At 38.1% G+C, this 20,186-nt stretch overlaps 1 protein-coding gene across 2 annotated transcripts in view; it reads left to right on the top strand.

Annotated features, from left to right (window-relative positions):
* Positions 1–20,186, top strand: part of KIF26B (kinesin family member 26B) — a 347,114-nt gene that overhangs the window by 127,653 nt on the left and 199,275 nt on the right. The gene's annotated exons all lie outside the window — the stretch shown is intronic.

Raw genomic sequence — 20,186 nt, 5'->3', positions numbered from 1 at the left:
GCTGTTCAGCATTTCTTCAGAATGCTATATTTTTGGAGAAGAATACCATTAACAAAGCAAACTTGAATGAATTTGATAAAATGAAGCGAGAGCTGCATAATTATTCAGAAGTGTAGTCAGGCAATTTTCTTTATTACATTTTCTCTACTGCATATTAATATTTATGTTGCACTTGAAAACACCATTTATCTGTTAGAACATACAGGAGTTGGGCCAGAAACCAGAATCCTTTCAGCAGTCTTCAGGGAGTGTTCTATGAAAAGAAGAGTAACTTCAGCTTAAAAAGAAACCAATTGCTGTAAGGACATTTTTATAATGTGAATGCAAACTTCATATCCTGGGGATATTAAAGACACCATCAGCAAGCTTTACTTCCAAACAGAAAAATTCTAAACCTAAATATGGGTTGATCAAACCCTCTGTTGCTTATTAAGAAGCACAGCACGTTTGTGACCTTAACAATATGGTTTGGAAAACGAAGATGAGACACTTTGTGTAAAACATTTGAATATAATTATCTATTTTTTTTTTATATTAAATGCACTCCAGTAATTCATGCTTTCATCAGTGTTATTCAATAAAGTGTGAATTATCAGGAATTCAGAGTGAATTCAAAATTAATTTGAAATTTTAGAATAAAATAGATTGAAAAAATGTGTTGAGTCACATATGTTCCTAATTCAGCTATTTTGCTCTAAAATGTGAAATTTGAATGGAGTTCCAATTTTCAACATTTCACTCTTTGGCAGATATCTATTTATCCATAAAATCCTATTTTATTTTAACATTACATTTTTTGTTCATTAGTCACTAAACACTGCAATAAAACTTAGATTCCTTTATTTTAAGAAGAAGAAAGAGGGGAAAGTTAAATATACATGGGAAGGAGAGAGTTGTTTGTTTATGGTTGGCAGTGGTATAAAGTAGTCTAAATTGTAGTATCCGCTCTCCATTGAAGAGATTGTGTGGGCAGAACACAAATAAGTCCCATGAAGATTAAAACTTTATTAACTCATATATGATTGGACAGAAAGGACAAAAAATTGAGCATAGGTAAGTGTTTACGGGAAATATATCTATTTCCTCGTTATCACCCATTTTGTATGCGTCTACATGACTATTATATGTCTGCATAGAGATTGTTTTTATGCATTTGCCATAGTTTACATTCCATACCACAGTCACAATTAATAACCGTGCTCTTGTTTTCTTATTTTCCTTCAATCCACCATCTCACAAGTAGGATGAGGTCACGCACGTCATACACAGTTCAGTGCTAGCAGTCACACAGCTGTTAGAAAAGATTATTTACATACACATCTGGCAGGTCAGTGGGATTTCATGGCAAAGGTACACTAATAGAGTACGCCAATAGGTCTAGGCTTGTAAAAAGAGCACCACCCTTTCCTTGGGATGATATATCACGTTCAGAATTTACACTCTAATTGCAAAATATGAGTCAAATAGCCAAAATGGATAAATACATTCAATTGAACAGTTTTATAAAGGTAGTTTGGCTTCAAATTTATCAGTTGTTTCCTATTATGCTATTGGAATTATGGAGTCTGGTGAAAAGCAATACAAATTACATGACTGACTTATTAAGGGTTCCATTGTATCAAACTAACCAATCAGCGTCTATTCATGTTCAGCCGCTCCTATGTAAATGTTGGCTGATTTGTTTTTATAGTTTGCAAGTAATGAGCCTTTTGATGGTCATAGTAGAAAAGCCCCAGAATTTTGTGGGGATCATTTACTATATTGTGCTCATAATTTCTTAAACCATTTCCACAATATAAACACATTCTCCACAAGATTTAGTAGAACTTTCCCACAATATTAGTAGATTGATTTAGAAAATGATTCCACAATATAATTATATTGTGCACGTGCTCTATTACAGGCATAGGCAACCTTTGGCACTCCAGATGTTTTGGACTACACCTCCCATGATGCTTTGACAGCATTGTGGGTGTAAGCGCATTATGGGGGATGTAGTCCACAACATCTGTAGTGCCGAAGGTTGCCTATCCCTGCTCTATTAATTTATGCAAACAACATGCCAATATCAAGGGAACAATTTATTAAATTGTGGAAACAACTAAACAAAATCTTGCCTGGCAACTTTGGGGTTCCATACTCAGTTGATCAGTTTTCAGAAAATAATAATAATAACAATAATAATATAAATACTCGAATTCCATTCGGAACTTTATCTCTATGTGAACATTAACATGTTGCAAGACTATTGCTCAAGCTTAGTTACCCGTTTCCCCAATTAAAGTGTGAATTGTCATGTCTAGCAAGCATGAGCCATTGTTGTATTAGAAAAAATATCATTACTCAATGGGTATATTTAGTGAGGTGGTATGGCTAATTACAGCACTGGTAGGCTTAATTTGGTTACCCTGTTAGAGGAATGGTCCAGTTGTCAGTTCACAAGAAAATATGCAAATTAGATTTCCTTTCTTAGAAGCCAAATATCTAACTGTGTTACATTGGCCAGGTGTGAAAACTTACATATAGATGTGTAACTCAGCAGACGTTGGACCCTTTTCATATGCTAATCAAAAATTAGGAGCCAGAAGACAAATTCTTTGCTAATAACCAAAAATGCCTAATAATAATCCAGAGGTGAATACTCGTGCCTTCAGCTACACATGTTTGGAATGCTAAGACTATTCCCTACAAGAAGTCCAAACATGGCTTTTGGGAGAATTGGGGAAGTTAGCTATTGTAAAGGTCTTCTAAGGTGTCTTTGGAAAGGATAAGTTGTGAGTATTCTACAGATGTAAAAAGCAATTCTTTGCCAGATGTATAGTAAAAGATAGGGACACTATCTTTTGTATAAATGTATGCTTAAATTGAACAAATGGTGTGAGTGGAAGTATCATCGACCTAGAAACCCTACCGTCTCTGCCTTAGAAACTCAGTATGGGCTCAAAGGTTATAAAATCTATGACTTGAAAATCACGTGTATACTTACTGGGAGTCAAAATCTAAATTGGAAGTAAGTGGCCATCTTCCCTGCTGGAGCACCCCGGGAACAGAAGAAATAATTACCGGACAAGCAAAGTGAGTAACTAATAAACCAGCATTTTCATCTGTTCTGCCTTTGTCTGGCATAAGAATAACATTACTGAAAGAGTCAAATTTAATAATATTTTTGAGTTCATGGATATTTTGCTAAATTGTGTTTTACGGGTTTTTAAAAACTAATTTGGTGGGGTAAACTAAGGCACCCAATTTAAAATTGCCTTGGTGGTGGCAGCTTTGGATACTGGAGATGTGGGTAAAGTTAAGAGGGATTTTCTTATCATTATTTTCAGTCTACTGTAGACAAATAGTAATTTTTAATACTTTCACCCCCTGAACTAAATCACATGCCACTTGCAGTAGTAGTGTGGATCAGATAAATCATTACTATTCTAGTTGGAATAGTTCCTATTGGAACCTTATCGTTATATGAACATTAACATTTTGACACTCTATTGCTCACGTTAAGTGATCTGTTTATGCAATTAAAGTGTTAATTATGACTCATGAAATAAGAGTACTCATAACCTTAGCCCTGCTACTGCTTGTGCAATAAACTGCAGCTGAGGAATGAAAAGCTGTATCTTTTCACATTTCACCACTAATCCCAACCCTGGGGGGACCAGACTAGAGACAGGATATGCCAAGTGTCAGTGGCTGTCGAGTGAAGAGATAGATGATTCTTCGTGTAGACATAAACAGCATGGAAAATGCATAGGATAGGCAAAGAGAAATCTGCTATGAACTTGGCTCATAATAATAATAATAATAATACTGTGCTCTAGGTCCAGTGGTGGTGTTATTATTTCCTTAGACTGATTTCTGATTTATTATTATATACTTGTTTTCCAAAGGGACGTAATTCCAAATACAATGGCATATGTTTTAAAAAAGACCTAATAATTTACCGATCCAAGGTTCGCGAGGCACTATATGGTTTACTCAAAACCCTTAAATGGGTTAACACGCTCTCTACTCCTTTCCCAGAGACTGTTCTCTGATTTATTAGTGTATACTTTTTTTTCCAAAGGGACATAATGCCAAATTCAAGTGTATAGGTTTTAAAAGAGACCCAATAATTCACAGATCCAATGTTTTTGTAAAGGAAGTAAGGCAAAACCAAACAACATGCAATTATGTATGTATATTTAAAAGGAGTCATTATCCATATTGGTATCAATGTATTTTGGTTACCTCTGCTTTTGTATTTGTATCTGTATGTGGTCTAATGGAACACTCTAAACCTCTAAATGGGTTAACAAAGTGTCTACTACTTGTCAGTTGATCAAGGTGCAGATTTTAAGAGAAATAAACACTTTAAATAAACTGACATGGTTCCTCCTGGCAGAGCTGTGAAGAGAGGAAGTCTCAACATTGGATTAGTGGTTAGTTAACTCTTTATTTACGGGTAATGGTGGGACAAATGGGACGCAGGTAGCTCCCCAACACTCCAACATTATTAATAAATTGTGAAACAGTAGAATACATAACATAAGTAAAAAAATATATTTTCTATGTCATCATTTAAGATATTTACGGTTACGTTGCTCTCTTTTTTTTAGCATAAATTAAATGAACTTCTATAATTTTCACTTCTTGCTGTGGTTTCCATCAATCACCAGCTCGGGCTGTACAAAGGATCTGCAAAAGAAAATGCTCTGTTGAACTATAACATCAGATTTTAAATATCATATGTTCTGTCCAGGTGAAAAAGCTTTTAGCCGTGTGAATTTAGGTAAATATTCTTTCATCTACCAGATACTAACGTGTGAACAAGTTGTCTTTTAAACCAGGCAGAAGTTATTTTGAATCTGACGTATTTACTGAAAAGATTTATGTTTCACTTTGCCTTGAAGGCAGATTGTTTTCTGGGTCATTAGTGGCCTTTAACGTGGCCCACATGATGATACAGTCCAGTAGCTCCTCTTTCTACAACACAAGGCAATGCCGGCAAAAAGGTCAGTGACCTGTAAGATCTCTGCTTTTGATATTGGATAAAGAAAAGTAAGACAATGCTCAGTTAGTTCTGCATTTATGCAGCAACAGGGCACAACACTTATACAGCTCTATATTCTGTGATGGTTCTAAATTCTACAAAAATTGGTAAAGATTAAGAATTTGGTTTTGTGTTCTTAAACGCAACCCTGAAATTCTTTATTATTTTAAATGAACTCACAATTGTTAAGTTTATTTTTGTTTAATAACACCTATCATTTGTTACTTAATCTGAACTGTGAAAAAAAGTTAATTTATAGTGTGTAGAAGCCCACCCAAACCAAGAAAACACACATATCCCTTTGGTTTCATACAGGCAAAAATGGTACACTGGTACATTATTTCTATGAGAGGTTGGCTCTTTTATAATAAATCAAAAAAATAACCCCTGGGCTGTCAATAAAACAGCCAGTGAGGTTTCTTCCTTCTTTCGTTAGCTCCTGTGAGCTAACGGAAGTGGTAGGCGCGTGCCTGCCTCATCCCTGAATATCTCCTTTTCAGACCGCAGATCAGAACATTGTGAAGTGCATGCGTGTGCATGGCAGACATGAACGCCAAAAAGGAGTCTGCATGTGCACAAAGGGAGAGCTTCAGAGAAGCCTCTGATATTATATTTTCTTCTAAAGAGACTGTGATGCTCTTCTGGGGAGAACATGGAGGACTGGCAAAGGCTGCAGTTCAAAAGTACTGCAACTTTTGTACACATGTTTGAAAAAAGTACACATGTATTCTATCTACTATTCAGTGAATGCTACCTTGTTTTTACCCATTTAGGCAGTGGAGAGTCTTGTAAACCCGTTTCAATTTATCATTCATGTTTTTGTATTTGATGCTATAAATAAAGGCACAAAGTCCATCTGGGCTGCTTTATCTTCAGGGAGTAGGTACCAAAGGGTTATGTTGGCTCATGACGACCAAGCTGTTAGTGATGGACAGTGTAGTTGTGATAAATGTTGCTTCTTCTTTGCTGCATGGAGCCAAGGACTTGACTTGCATTGTTTATGTGTGATATACATTAATAGATAAATCTGAAATCATAAAATAACATGATAGTATTATGTTATGAATTATACATACAATAGGTGGAGCATCTGTAGCTTATCTCTGTAGACGACCAAGAAAAGTGCAAAATAGTGCTATAAAGTACAATATAATATATAACGAGTATAAATCTTCCTCACAAACATGGAGCCAAATAAACACATATGGCTGTCATGGGAAGTGCAGTGGGACTCTTATAGGATGTCCCCGTCCCCTCTTGATCTGTCCCCTATTGGGGTTGGTGGATATCCTAAGTAGGAACAGTAGTTGAAAGTTCTTTTCAATGAACATCCTCTATTAGGTATAGGTAAAAGCAAAATATAAAAAACAATAAAAAGCTTATGCCTGAAAAGTCCTCTGGTGGTCAGAAAAGCGTTTTGCCCTATGGTGGGGGTTTCCTCAGTCGGCATGATGTCCAGAGTCTCTCTTGCGTACTTTTAAATCATGCCGGCAACTCTCTTCCGGGTCTAATCCTTTCTGTTTGGAATGCATCATGCGTTCGACTTCATGCGGACATCCTGGTCGTGCCTATTGCGTCATTGGAATGCATGTCTTGTATTGCTGCGTTCCACCACTACAATACGCATGCGTGGGTCTATGTCCATCTCATTCGTGTCAAATACAATTCCATGTCTATTGGAGTGCTTATTGAATCCAGTCGAGCACTTATTCATCTTAACTGCAGTACGGCATTGAATAATACAGAATGTTATGACAACTTAATAATACTGGATGTTATAACGACATGATAGTATAATGTTAATGCAATACATAAATAGTGCTAGAATACTAAAATATTGGAAAACAACCAATGTTTTAAAAAAAAAGGTGGTAATAAAAATACCATTTTGGGAAGAGTGTCATAGCTCTATAGTGATAATAAAAGTGCAATTTAATACAAATGGGACAGCTCTAAATCCTGGTTTATTCCTCCAACTTGTATATAAAAATCTATAGAGCATCTTTATAAAAAAATTAAATAATAGCACTAATTTAAAAGAAACCCGTGGCACCTGGAGAGTCTTCCTCATATCCTTTTTCCTGGAATTGTCCCCTAATTCTTTTGGCTTGTTGTAAAAAAATCCCGGTCTTCTGTGCAATTGCGTCTGATTCTTAAACATTGTCCTCTGGGATCATTGCCAAGCCAAGGTCTATGATGGCAGCTCTTTTTTTCGATATATAGCCATTGGCACCAACAGCTTTAAAAAAATTCTTCGTTTTGATATTGGCGTCCTGAATAAAAATATGAAGATCTAAAAAATTGATTTCTATTTGGCTATATACAGAATTTAAAATGATTTCCCAATCGTTATTTTTCGGGTGGATTAAGAATGCATCCAAGTGGCTGGTTGAACCCTTCCATATTACACATTCACAGTATTGTGTTATGAGCTGTCTTCTGAGAGATGTGCGAGCATTGTCAAAGCAGAATCCTATACTTCTACATCTTTTTAAAAAACAAAAAAAACAACCAATTTGCCACCTCAAGGAAAAGGCTAAGGAAGTGAACTTTAATGGTTCAAGACATAAAGCTAAATCACTGAAGAAAGTCAGAAAGTTTAGCTCCTTACTATTTTAATGTAGCTGTAATCACATAGTAATGATTGCAAATAAAACTTTAAGATACTATCCAGCTGGCCAGTGTTCATGTATTTAACTTTAAAATATTTTGCAATGAGTCTTACTGTACGAAACCATGCATGCGAGTGATTCTGAGTTCTGGAGATAATTAACTTTAGATCACTAGTAGGCTAGCAGTCAATTGAAGTAATTTGATAGGAAGCATCTGGTGGAAATCATTAATTCCAAACCCTGCACTCAGTAACTGGAACAAACACTCATGCCATTGACATCACTTCATTGACTGAATGATCTTGTAAGATGGAGGCATGTATTTAAAGATATATTAAAGGAACAATCCAGATTTATAAATACATTCATTTTAAAAATGTTGTGGAGTGTATTTAGATTACCCGGCCCCCTGTAAGCAAAAAAGAGGTTACTTACCTATAATCAAGCTGTCAGATGGTCTCCAGAAGGCAGTTGTGCTGCCCTAGCAATAATCTCCCAACCAAGCCGATACTTGCATTAGGAGGCAGGGCACATGTGTGGCAATCACTGTGCTGTCATGGAAACGCTTCTCTTAGAGAAGCATGGAATACTGTGTTTCTCCATGAGGGGTCTTACAGCAGCCTCACATCCACTCAAAGAGCCCCATCCTTAATGTCTGACAACTGGAAGGAGAAGTGCTTCAAATGTTTGGAGTGTCCCTTTAAGATATATTTTTTGTAGATGCTTTTCTTTTAAAAAATATTCTCTGAGTACAGTTTTTTTTTGGTCAGAAAGTGTTGGTTGTTAGCAACTATATGATTTTTGTTTGCATGTTTTTTTTTTTGTTTGTTTTGTTTTTTTAACGAATGCTGCAATCTTATTTACTCAGCTCTCCCTAGGTCATCTTCTGAACTTCCTTTATAAATGAATGCAAATCAGGCCTATACTGTATAGATTCCCCCATAAGTTCTACATTGGGAGGATTGATTCTCTATAAATATTGTAATTTGCAAATTACATTTGGAAACAATGTGAATGGTAAATTGCTGGTTGACACTATAAACCAGCGATTCTTAATTAAATTACTGGTCCCCATGCTATTTCAGTGGGTTCCCAATGGTTGGAACATACACATGATATTAATCAGGCCCCAGGGATTCACCTTTTGTCAATTATTTACTGTTGAAACCTTTCCTGCAGTGAACATCTTTTTAACACTCAGAAGATTCTAAAGAAGTTATTTTGCAGAATTCCTTTTCACATATATTTTATTACGATTGATGAGTGGACAACGGAGCTAATTTAAAAAAAAAATTTTTTTTTAATTCTTTATTTTTGGAGTGCATAATATAGACAAACAAGCATGTCACGCCCCAAAAGCAAATGACATGCAATTGAGTATACAGAGCTTTAAAGTTGTGGGCAAGAAATAAAAATACACGTTTAATTTTAAATTTTAAATAGTGACATATGTAAGATAGACAATGCATGCTGATCAAAATGACTACCAGAATCACTTTAACCCCTTAAGGACCAAGCTTCTGGAATAAAATGGAATCATGACATGCCACACATGTCATGTGTCCTTAAGGGGTTAAAGGTAAAGGTTCTGGCCTAGATAGTGGAATAACATGCTGTCAACTTGTCTGGAGTTATTTTCAATGCACGGTATTTTTACATATTATTACATATATATAAATGTTAAACAAGATGATGCTGTTGCCATCAAAATCATAAAAGAAAACAGAACTATACATGCTGTAGCTACAGAGGATGAAACAAGTGTAACAGAGGCGTGGTGTTTAGCTCAGCTGGCCGAGTATGCAATACCGCTTGGCGCTGTATGGTAAAATGGTGCTATGAAGTCGGAATGGTATTGCGCCCATAGGTGCTAGTTTAATTATATTTAAATTCTTCATTTCTAGCATGTAAGTGGTAGCAAACAAGCTTGATACGCCACTATAGCTATATCAAGCATGATAAAAACAATCAACAGAGGTCATTTGCATGGCTTTCATATAAACTGTATATTTTTACGTTTACATTTTTGTCAAGAAGGTAGGTAATTTGAGATGGTCTGTATGTGGAGGCGATTAGTGAGGAGAGCTTGTATTGGGTTATATGTAAGCTTAATACCTAAGTGTGTGCTATTCATGCCCCAAGTATGCACAGTAGCTGATTTTCCTTAATGAGTTCTATACGGGTTGTGCCTGATGCAAGGAAAGGGAAGAATCAAACTTTCTACTAGGAGCAAAATAAAAAAGGAATTACTAAATTGAGCTAGGCAATATGAGAGCAAATTATCCTTTCGCCCTGTGGGGGGGGGAAGTTGGGCTTGCTGTGGCCCGGTCTGTGAGTTGCTGTTGGTGCAAGTGGCTGTGTGGCTGTGGTACTGCAGGTGTAGTGAGAATGCGAGGCAGATACTGCCCTTGGATTAGAGGGAGTTAGTATGGGTATTGAGATAGACTTATTAAAGCATATTAAAGTTCACCCCGATTAAAAATCAATCAGCATATCAGAACCAATACTCTGTGAACAGCGGTGAACTTAGTGTTCTCATACCTGACCGATTGGGGTTAGTCCTTGGGTCAGGAGGACCATAGTGATGTGGAGTTGGCCTCTCTTGCTGTCAGAGTCCTATTAGGCTGAAGAGAGCAACGCCAGGCCAGTATGGACAGGTCTGTGTAGAAAGATAGCGACATGTTCTCGAATAGGTAGGGAGATTGATTGCGCGTTGCGTTCATCACCGCTGTTTTGTCTTTGGTACTGGAAGGTGCACCAGGAGATCCCTAGGTAGCGTGTTTGGAGCCTTGGCAGGCCTCGGGAGATGGAACATCCCCTTCGGGGTCACCTGCTTTGCGTACTTGGGGGTTATTAGGCCTGTTAGTAGTCGCCGTACAAAGTGCGGTATTTCTGCCTCCGGTATCTCCTCCGCGATCCCCCGGATCTTAATATTCATGCTTCGCCTCTGGTCTTCTAATGCTGCAAATATTTGGTCGTATTTAAGATTCTGCAGCTGCCGTTCGTGTACTGCTTGTTGTAGGTGCTTTGTGTGCTGGGCATTCTTGTTGGAGTCTTGTTCCAGGGCGCTCATGTGGCCTGTTAGGCCTTGCAGGTCTTTGCGTATTTGGGCCATGTATGGCGAGCTGGACCCTAGCCAGCAGTTCCTTCATGACCGCTGTGGTGATTTGGGGTGATTCCGGTTGTGGAGGAGTCGGGAGGGGAGCCTTTGGGTCGGGTGGGGGCTCCACCTCTATTCCGGGTAGAAAATCATCCGAAACATCGGAGCAGTTGTCGGTGAAGGCAGCCATGTTTGGGCCCATGTCACCCTGAGCCTGTCTCCAGAGGTTGCATATGCTCACGTGCTGCCGTGGTTTGTCGGGTTTGGACTTTTTGGTCTTCTGCCCCATCGTGTTGGCTGCAGCCTGGGGTCCAGTTGGCAGGGCCGGACTGGGGATACGAAGCAGCCCTGGAAAAAATCTATGCCAGCCCCATAAGTCATTGTGCTTTGTTGGGTATATATATATATATATATATATATATATATATATATGCAATTGAAATAGTTGGCTGCACTCGTTTCAGTCCCTCTTGTAGACTTTCATCAGGATCATGATGAAAGTCCACAAGAGGGACTGAAACATTGATCTTCTCTTAAATATTTCAATAAAAGTTACGTTTTAAGGAAATCTGAGAGTGCAGCCAACTATTTCAATTGCCTGGATACTGGAGCCCTGGTGATGCACCCGGTCACACAACTTTCAAGCCTGAGTGCAAGGTACAACAGCTATATATATATATATATATATATATATATATATATATATATATATATATATAGCTGTAATAGAAGGCTGCACTCACGGATTCCATAAAATATAACTTTTAATCAGTCTTGGTAAAAGAATCAACGTTTCAGTCCTACTTGAGGACTTTCATCAGGATACAAGACTGATTAAAAGTTATATTTTATGGAATCCGTGAGTGCAGCCTTCTATTACAGCCATTTGGATGTTTGGAGCCCTGGTAGTGCACCAGGTCTTGGAAGTTGAAGCCTGAGTGCAAGGTACAGTTGATATATATATATATATATATATATATATATATATATATATATATATATATATATATATATATATATATATATATATATATATATTGTGACCGAAAGCAAGGAATTGTGCTGGAGGGAATCTATATACCTCCTCAGATTTTGCAAGGTTCCTACTTTGTGTAATTAGCCCCAGGGAAATGTGTAATGTTATAATGAATGTTGCACTTTAAATATGTGTATATTTGGGCCCTGGGGTGGAGTACTTGGAGAGTAGGGTGGGCCAGTGCTCCACTCCACATTTTGGAAGTTGCTTGGAACCTACAGGTGAGAAGTCCAGTTCCAGAGTTTGAATCCTAATTTAACTCACCTGAAAAGGATTGCCAATTACTGGTGCTATTAAGTACTCCCCTGCCAAGGAAGGAGGGAGATTGTGTTTGGTTTCTGTGAGTGGAAACAGAGAGCTGAAAACCCTGAAACAGTAAGGTTGTTTATGCTTATGTTTATGTTGGGAAATGAACAAGCCATCCAACCCAGTTAGCTGATTATTTTGTTTAGTTATTGCTCAGAAGAGCAAGGCTTTTGTTTTATATATTTTTGTTACCTTTATACCTTACTGTGCATTTATTTTGGAACCTCAATAAAAGAGCAAGTTAATTTACCTCATCCAGCGTGTGAAGTGTCTCTAAAGCCTGAAAAGACTGTGTGTAACACCCCAATCCCAGGACAAGGTACCAAGGGAAAGGAGTACTTTTGTCACAATATATATATATATATATATATATATATATATATAATTGATACATTTCTTCTTCTAATTCAAAATATTAGTTATTTCAGGGTAATTAAATTATACAGTAAAGCATACTCACACACAGACACAGACACAGACAATCTTACTGATGCACACAAATGGGCTCATTGACAGACAATCTCAATGACACACACAGACAAGGTTACTGGCAAACACACACATTTAGTACAGACAAACTCTAATACACACAAAAGCTTACTACAGACAAGCTCACTGTCACACACACATGCTCACTACAGACAAGCTCACTGATGCGCGCACACTCTCCCTACAGACAAGCCCATTGGCACACACATGCTCCCTACAGAAGAGCTCACTAACACACAGATTCAGTACAGACAAGCTCACTGACACACATGCTCACTACAGACAAGCTCACTGACACACAAATGGTCACTACAGACAAGCTCACGATCACACACATGCTTACTACAGACAAGCTCACTGTACACACATACAAGCTCACTCACTAGTAGGCACACACACACACAAACTCACTAGCAGGCGCACACACACAGAGGCTCCCTAACTAGCAGATGCGCGCGCACACACAAATACACACACACAGAAGCTCACTCACTAGCAGATGCACACACACAAAGTCATCCACACACACACAGAGGCAGACAGTCACTGACACTGAGGCAAACATCCACACATACAGAGACAGGCAGACAGCCACACACACAGACACACACACACACACACACACACAGGCAGACAGCCACATACACAGGTAGATGGCCACACACTCACACACACACAGGCAGACAGTCACACACACGCAGGCAGACAGTCACACACACACACATGCAGTCACACACAGTCACACACACAGGCAGACAGTCACACACACAGGCAGTCACACACAGTCACACACACACAGGCAGTCAGTCACACACACAGGCAGGCAGTCACACACAGTCACACACACAGGCAGTCACACACAGTCACACACACAGGCAGTCACACACACACAGTCACACACACAGTCACACACAGGCAGACAGTCACACACACACACACACACACACACACACAGGCAGATAGTCACATACACACACACAGGCAGACAGTCACACACACACACACACACACAGGCAGACAGACACACACACACACAGGCAGACAGTCTCACACACACACACAGGCAGTCACACACAGGCAGTCACACACTCACATGCAGACAGTCACACACACACACACACACACAGGCAGTCACACACACAGGAAGACAGTCACACACACAGGCAGTCACACACAGTCACACACACACACAGGCAGACAGTCACACACACACACAGGCAGACAGTCACACACACAGGCAGACAGTCACACACACAGTCACACACACAGACAGTCACACACAGACAGACACACACAGGCAGACAGTCACACATACAGGCAGTCACACACAGTCATACACACAGGCAGACAGTCCTACACACAGGCAGTCACACACAGACACACTGACCTGCTTCTTACCTCCTGCTTGGAGCTCCTGGAGGCTGGGTGTTGGGGAAGCAGGGACTCCTTCCTGCTTCCCATGCTGCAGTTACCAGGGCCCCCACTGCACAGGAAGCCCCACCCCGCCGCACGCTTAGCTCCGCCCCGCCGCACACTAGGCTCCGCCCCCGCCGCAAATTTTTTTACATTTTTTTTTTAATTATCCTGGCCGGCCATGTGTGAACTGTGCCGGCCGCCTGGCTCCCCCTGCTCCCATGGGGTCCTGTGCGGCCACAGAGCTCACACATGGCCGGCCGGGATTACAGGAGCCTGAGCACTGATAAGGGCTGTCAGCCCAGCCTCAGCTGCCACGGCCCACCTGGAAATTACCCGGTATCCCGGTGGGCCAGTCCGGCCCTGCCAGTTGGTGTCTGGCACGTGGGTCTTGGGCTGTGTTAGAAGGGTAAAGTAGCCTTTTGGTCCCAACATTTTTTTATAGTAAAATGTATCATCATACTGTTGCCATGAAGATAATTTATATACCTGACAAAAAAAGTTTAAGAACCATTGCATTACGCCTAGGTGGGTCCAAGCCAGTAGGATTAGGGGGGCACCAGTTTAAGATGACCCCCCCCCCCCCAAGAAATAAAAGCTATTTGGTTCACAAATCAGGGCATGCAAAAAAAATCGATATTTATATATTTATATCTTATACATTTAATAAATATATAAAATTAAATTTGTATTTATCCTTCTTTTTTCCGTGTATTAGTCATTTCTCATTTGATCTCTGACTAAAATCAACATTTAGTGACTGTCCCCAACCATCAAATATTTTTTTTTCTTATCATTCATTTTCTTAATTTTTTTTTTTTAATTTAAGTGGAACTCCGAATTAAGCTAAAGTGTTGTGCCTTTTTCAGTGTCATTTGTTCATTGTCTGTGTAATTTGTTTAATGATATGTCCATATGGCATTTCAAAATGATGGATTTCAGATGATAATATGAAAATAAATGCACAGGTGTAGAAAAGACCCCATATTTGGATTTTGTTGACCAAAATTCATCCCCATGTAGGCAAGTTTTCTGAGAAGTTATCGAGTCAAATAACATGCCCTGATTTTCATTTTGTCCGGAACAAGATCTTAAACAAATAAAAAATCAAAGAAGTCTAAAACATGTTGAGGCCTTACTTGATTTGATGGCGAGAAGCCTCTGGACACCATCTTATTACTGCTTAGTGAGACTCAGGGGAATTGTCCTTTTAAAAACATTTATTAATAAGGCTGTAAGTTCAAAATTACACAAAAAATCAAGGAACGTGGACATCCTGCTCAATGTGGCAAGATGAAGATTTAAACTCAAGCACTGAGATACTCATTGGCAATGTGTTTGCCTAGTAAACCACCCAAACATTTATTAATTGGTCTCCTAGTGTGAATGTTCCATATCTTTAGAGTAATCATTCATTATCAAGTCTTATATAATACTCCAGCAACAGCCAGATGCATGCTATATAAATAAATAAAACTGCCCTCCGTCAGGGTAACTATCTATTCCCAGCATCAGGACACTCTACTCCCCCAGTGTCACTAGTGATATGAGGCAATCTATCTCCAGCTTTTCCTAAATTCTATAATCTTGACTTTGACTAGTCTCACCATCCTGTTGTCTTTCTGTGTTCCTTGACCTCAGCCTGTCCTTTGACCATTCTTGATTTTGTCTATAGCTTTAAGCCCTGCCACCTTTAACCCCTTAAGGACACATGACATGTGTGACATGTCATGATTCCCTTTTATTCCAGAAGTTTGGTCCTTAAGGTTAAGGACCGGCAATTGGATTCTGTAACATTCCTAAAACCTTCCCTATGTTCAGGGCAGTTGCAATATGTTCCTTTTGATCTATTTTCCTGCTAAGTTTGTGCCACAATGTTTACCTATGTTTGACTGTATCCCTTGTTTTGGATTACTGATTCCATTACTTGCCTGTTAATTCAGTAACTACCAAGAGATTCATTGTGTTTCAAACCTCAGACTCTGAATTGCTGGCTAACCTTCCCGATGCCCCCTTATACGAAATACACAGCGACTCTAAGGAAACTTTTTAAGAGACATACCAATTTACTATGTAATATATCTAAAAGGGAACCAATTCTTTCTCTGGTACTTTTGAAGTATATGAAAGAAGTGTAACAGCATAGCACTTAGAAACAATTTGAAAACCATTCTATAACATGGTAGAAATTGCTGGTACTTCATACTTCAGGAATTTGTAATGCTAATTCTCAGATATTAAAGAAAATAACTCATCTTTTTCCTTTCTGGATGTCTGGCAGTTTGTAGCTAGTAGTTTCCTGTCTTAATTACGTATTGCATTGTAGTGCTGTATGCAAGAACTAATCATCTTGTCTTTACACTGCGTGAGTATTCTAGATGGTCTTAATAATCCCTGCATAGGATTTATGTACCATGCAAACAAAGCCTCTCCTATAACTTGAAAGTGTTGAATTTAATGGTGTTTATATAAACAATACATTAGGAACCATACCATTTACTATTGTGTAACATTCAAATATCATAAGCCGAATCTTAAAACCTTATGCCTTATAAAATAAAATCAAATAATCCAATGAATGTTGCACAGCAGTATATAAGAGAATGTATTTAAATTGGTGGATAGATTATTCACTGTTTAATCTAACCACACGTGAATTGATGTCTATTTTAAAGGGCCACCCTAAGTACTATAACATGCTATGGTGTTTGCAAATGCTATGGTGAAAGGAAGTTCTTTGACCCGATGCCCCTGCATATGGTTGCTTCCAACCAACTCCCAACTGTCCCTATTTAAAAGGGACAGTACCTATTGTGTCCCTATTTTCTATCCTAATGTCCCTATTGTCTAGAAGCTCCATTAACAGAGTTCCACAACAATAATAATCACAGTAATCATTAAACTACAATAATTGCATTTAGAAATCAGGTTGTGCAAATAAGATACTTTGCTCTTGTTCCAAATAACATTTTTATTGCATAAATTGTTATTAGTAAGTCTCCTAAAATTTCTCAGAAGAGCACTGCCCTTGCCCCATCTCTGTCCACCCTGGATCGGCTTCTGTCCTCCAGGACCGTGTGGGGAAGACCTCTCCTCCAGGAGAGTGTATCAGGAAGTGATTAAAGCTCAATTGATTATAGCAGTTCCCTCCAATAACGAGACAAGGCTACGTTTTGAAGGGTTAAGAAGAACTAACTGTACTGGCACATACAGCCTCTTTTATTCACATTCTACAAACATAGTACTGCCCTCAGGGTTTTGAAGAACAGCCAATAAACACATTACAACACAGCTAACACTCCCATTCATTACATCAGAAATCCTCCCCTCTGCCTGTGATACAATTATCTCAACACAATAGACTAACTTAATTATCACAGGCAGGAAAATACAGTATTATAAAACATATCACAGGGACCCCAAAACATGAAATAACCCCCATAAAAAAAATCTGGGTGAACCACATATCCAAAATTCACCCAGATCCGTTCAGTAGTTTGGAAGATACGGTTTACTGCAGATTCCGCAGAACATATACAGGCTATATGAAAAATAATTACTGTTAAATGTGTCCCCTGTTCTGTAGTTTAAAACTACTGAAGATGTCTTTGTGCACCAAATACCGTCGAGATGGCACCGTGTAGAAAAGTCAAAACAGTTTCTGTGAGTTACAATGGCCGCCATCCATTGTTCTCACAATGTGCCTCTGATACATAAAATGGTGGCCACCCAGTAAGTAACTCCACAGTTTGTCTGGTAGTCTATCCAGCCTAACCAACAGATGAAACACATGGGGAACAGTGCATCAAACAAAGGGAATCATAACAAATATAGACAATAGTCATATTTGTGCACAATCTACAGTTTTGTCACAGGGCACAAATAGTGTTTTCGAATGCCATATATCCCAGGGCCATAGTCAGAAGGTAGGAGGCGGGCAAGCAGCCCCCTCCAAGAACACGTGGCGAGGTCTGTTCCGCCACAGTACCTTTTTGCATAATAAAATTATTTCTGTATTCTGTGTAATTTTTTTTTAAAGAAATTTGTATAGTGTTAGCATTGTGTATTTACCACCATTATCCCCTTCAGGACCGGCCTGTTTTTGCGATGTTTGTACGTTAAGGACCAGAGCAGTTTTAACACTTTTGTGGTGTTTGTGTTTAGCTGTAATTTTCCGCTCTCTCATTTACGGTTCCCATACAAGTTATATACTGTTTTTTTCACGACAAGAAGGGCTTTCTTTACATACCAGTATATATATTATGTCATATATTGTATTTAAAAAAAATAATAAAATATGGTGAAAAAAAAAAAAAAAAACATGTTTTTGGACTTTTACTTGAAAAATCTTTTACTTATCTACAAAAGCTAATGAAAAAAACTGCTAAATAGATTCAAAATTTTGTCCCGAGTTTAAAAACACCCAGTGTTTACATGCTTTATTGCTTTTTTTTGCAAGTTATAGGCCTATAAATACAAGTAGGAAATTGCTGTTTCAATATATATATATTTTAAATGTATCAATAGTGACATTGTTACACCGTTATCTGTCATAAATCCCCGAAACACACCTAACATGTACATATTTTTTAAAGTAGACAACCCAGGGTATTCAAAATGGGGTATGTCCAGTTTTTTTTAGTAGCCACCTAGTCACAAACACTGGCCAAAGTTAGCATTTATATTTGTTTGTGTGTTAAAAATGCAAAAAACGCTAACTTTGGCCGGTGTTTGTGACTAAGTGGCTACTAAAAAAAGCTGAACATACCCCATTTGCAATACCTTGGGTTGTCTTCTTTCGCAAATGGTATGCCATCATGGGGCTAATTCTCATTCCTTGGCTACCATACGCTCTCAAAGGCAACCTAACCAATCTGACAAATTTCAATAAAAAAAAAAAAGTAAAATCAAGCCTTATATTTGACCCTGTAACTTTCACAAACACTATAAAACCTCTACATGTGGGGTACTGTTATACTCAGGAGACTTCGCTGAACACAAATATTAGTGTATCAGAACAGTAAAATATATCACAGCAATAATATCCTCAGTGAAAGAGCTGTTTGTGTGTGAAAAATGCAAAAAACTTCACTTTCACTGACAATATCATCGCTGTGATATGTTTTACTGTTTTGAAACACTAATATTTGTGTTCAGCGAAGTCTCCCGAGTAAAACAGTACCCCCATGTACAGGATTTAGGGTGTCATAGAAAGTTACAGGGTTAAACACAGTGCTAGCAAATTAAATTATCTGGACTTTTGGCCTGGGTTGGCAGGCAGGTCCCTCAAATTGCAATCATTAAAATTACTTAATTAGGTAAAAATATTACATAAATATGCACGTAGAATTTTAATATATATACATATTTATATATTTGACGTCTACGTGTATATTTATGAAATTATTTATGTAATTATGTATGTGGACATATGTATATTTCGTATTATTTTTATTTATTTATTTATACATAGATATATATATCATTACATTCTAAGTATATTTTGATATAAATATATATATATCAATATCAAAATACTGTTAGAATAAAACTGAATATATATATATAATTTTTTTTTAATTATTAAAAATTATTTTTATTTTTTGTTATTTATTTTTATTAACATATTATTTGTATTTTATAATAATATATATATACCATATATATAGTTATTATATATATTGTATATATTCGTGTGTAATTTAAATATAAGTGTATTTTTATAATTATATACGTATATATAAATATAAAAATACACTTAGTGTGACATTATATATATGATATATATACATATATTATATATAGGTATATATAGATATAATACATGTATATATAGCATATATATACACATATTTTTTTTTTTTTTACACAGATTTTTTTTTTACACTTTATTTTGGATTTTTCACTTGCAGGGAGACTGCCTGTCAGCACAGACAGTCCCCCTGCAGGCAGACACATGGACACCTATTGCGGTCATGTGATCGAGTGATCACATGGCCGTGGGGTCCTGATCTGCCGAAGGGGGACTGCCTGGGCAGACAGGCAACCCCCCTGGACCGGGTGGAGCACTGATCGCCGCCGTGGGACCGACGGCGATCAGGTAAGTAGCCCAAAACCGTTATGACGGTTCAGGACCGTCAGCGGTCCAAACGCACGTTTTACCGCTGACGGTCCTGAACCGTCAGCGGTCGTTAAGGG

The sequence above is a fragment of the Pelobates fuscus genome, chromosome 2 (assembly GCF_036172605.1).
Source record: "Pelobates fuscus isolate aPelFus1 chromosome 2, aPelFus1.pri, whole genome shotgun sequence".
Taxonomy (NCBI): Eukaryota; Metazoa; Chordata; class Amphibia; order Anura; family Pelobatidae; genus Pelobates; species Pelobates fuscus.
This window is presented reverse-complemented; position numbering and strand designations above follow the sequence as displayed.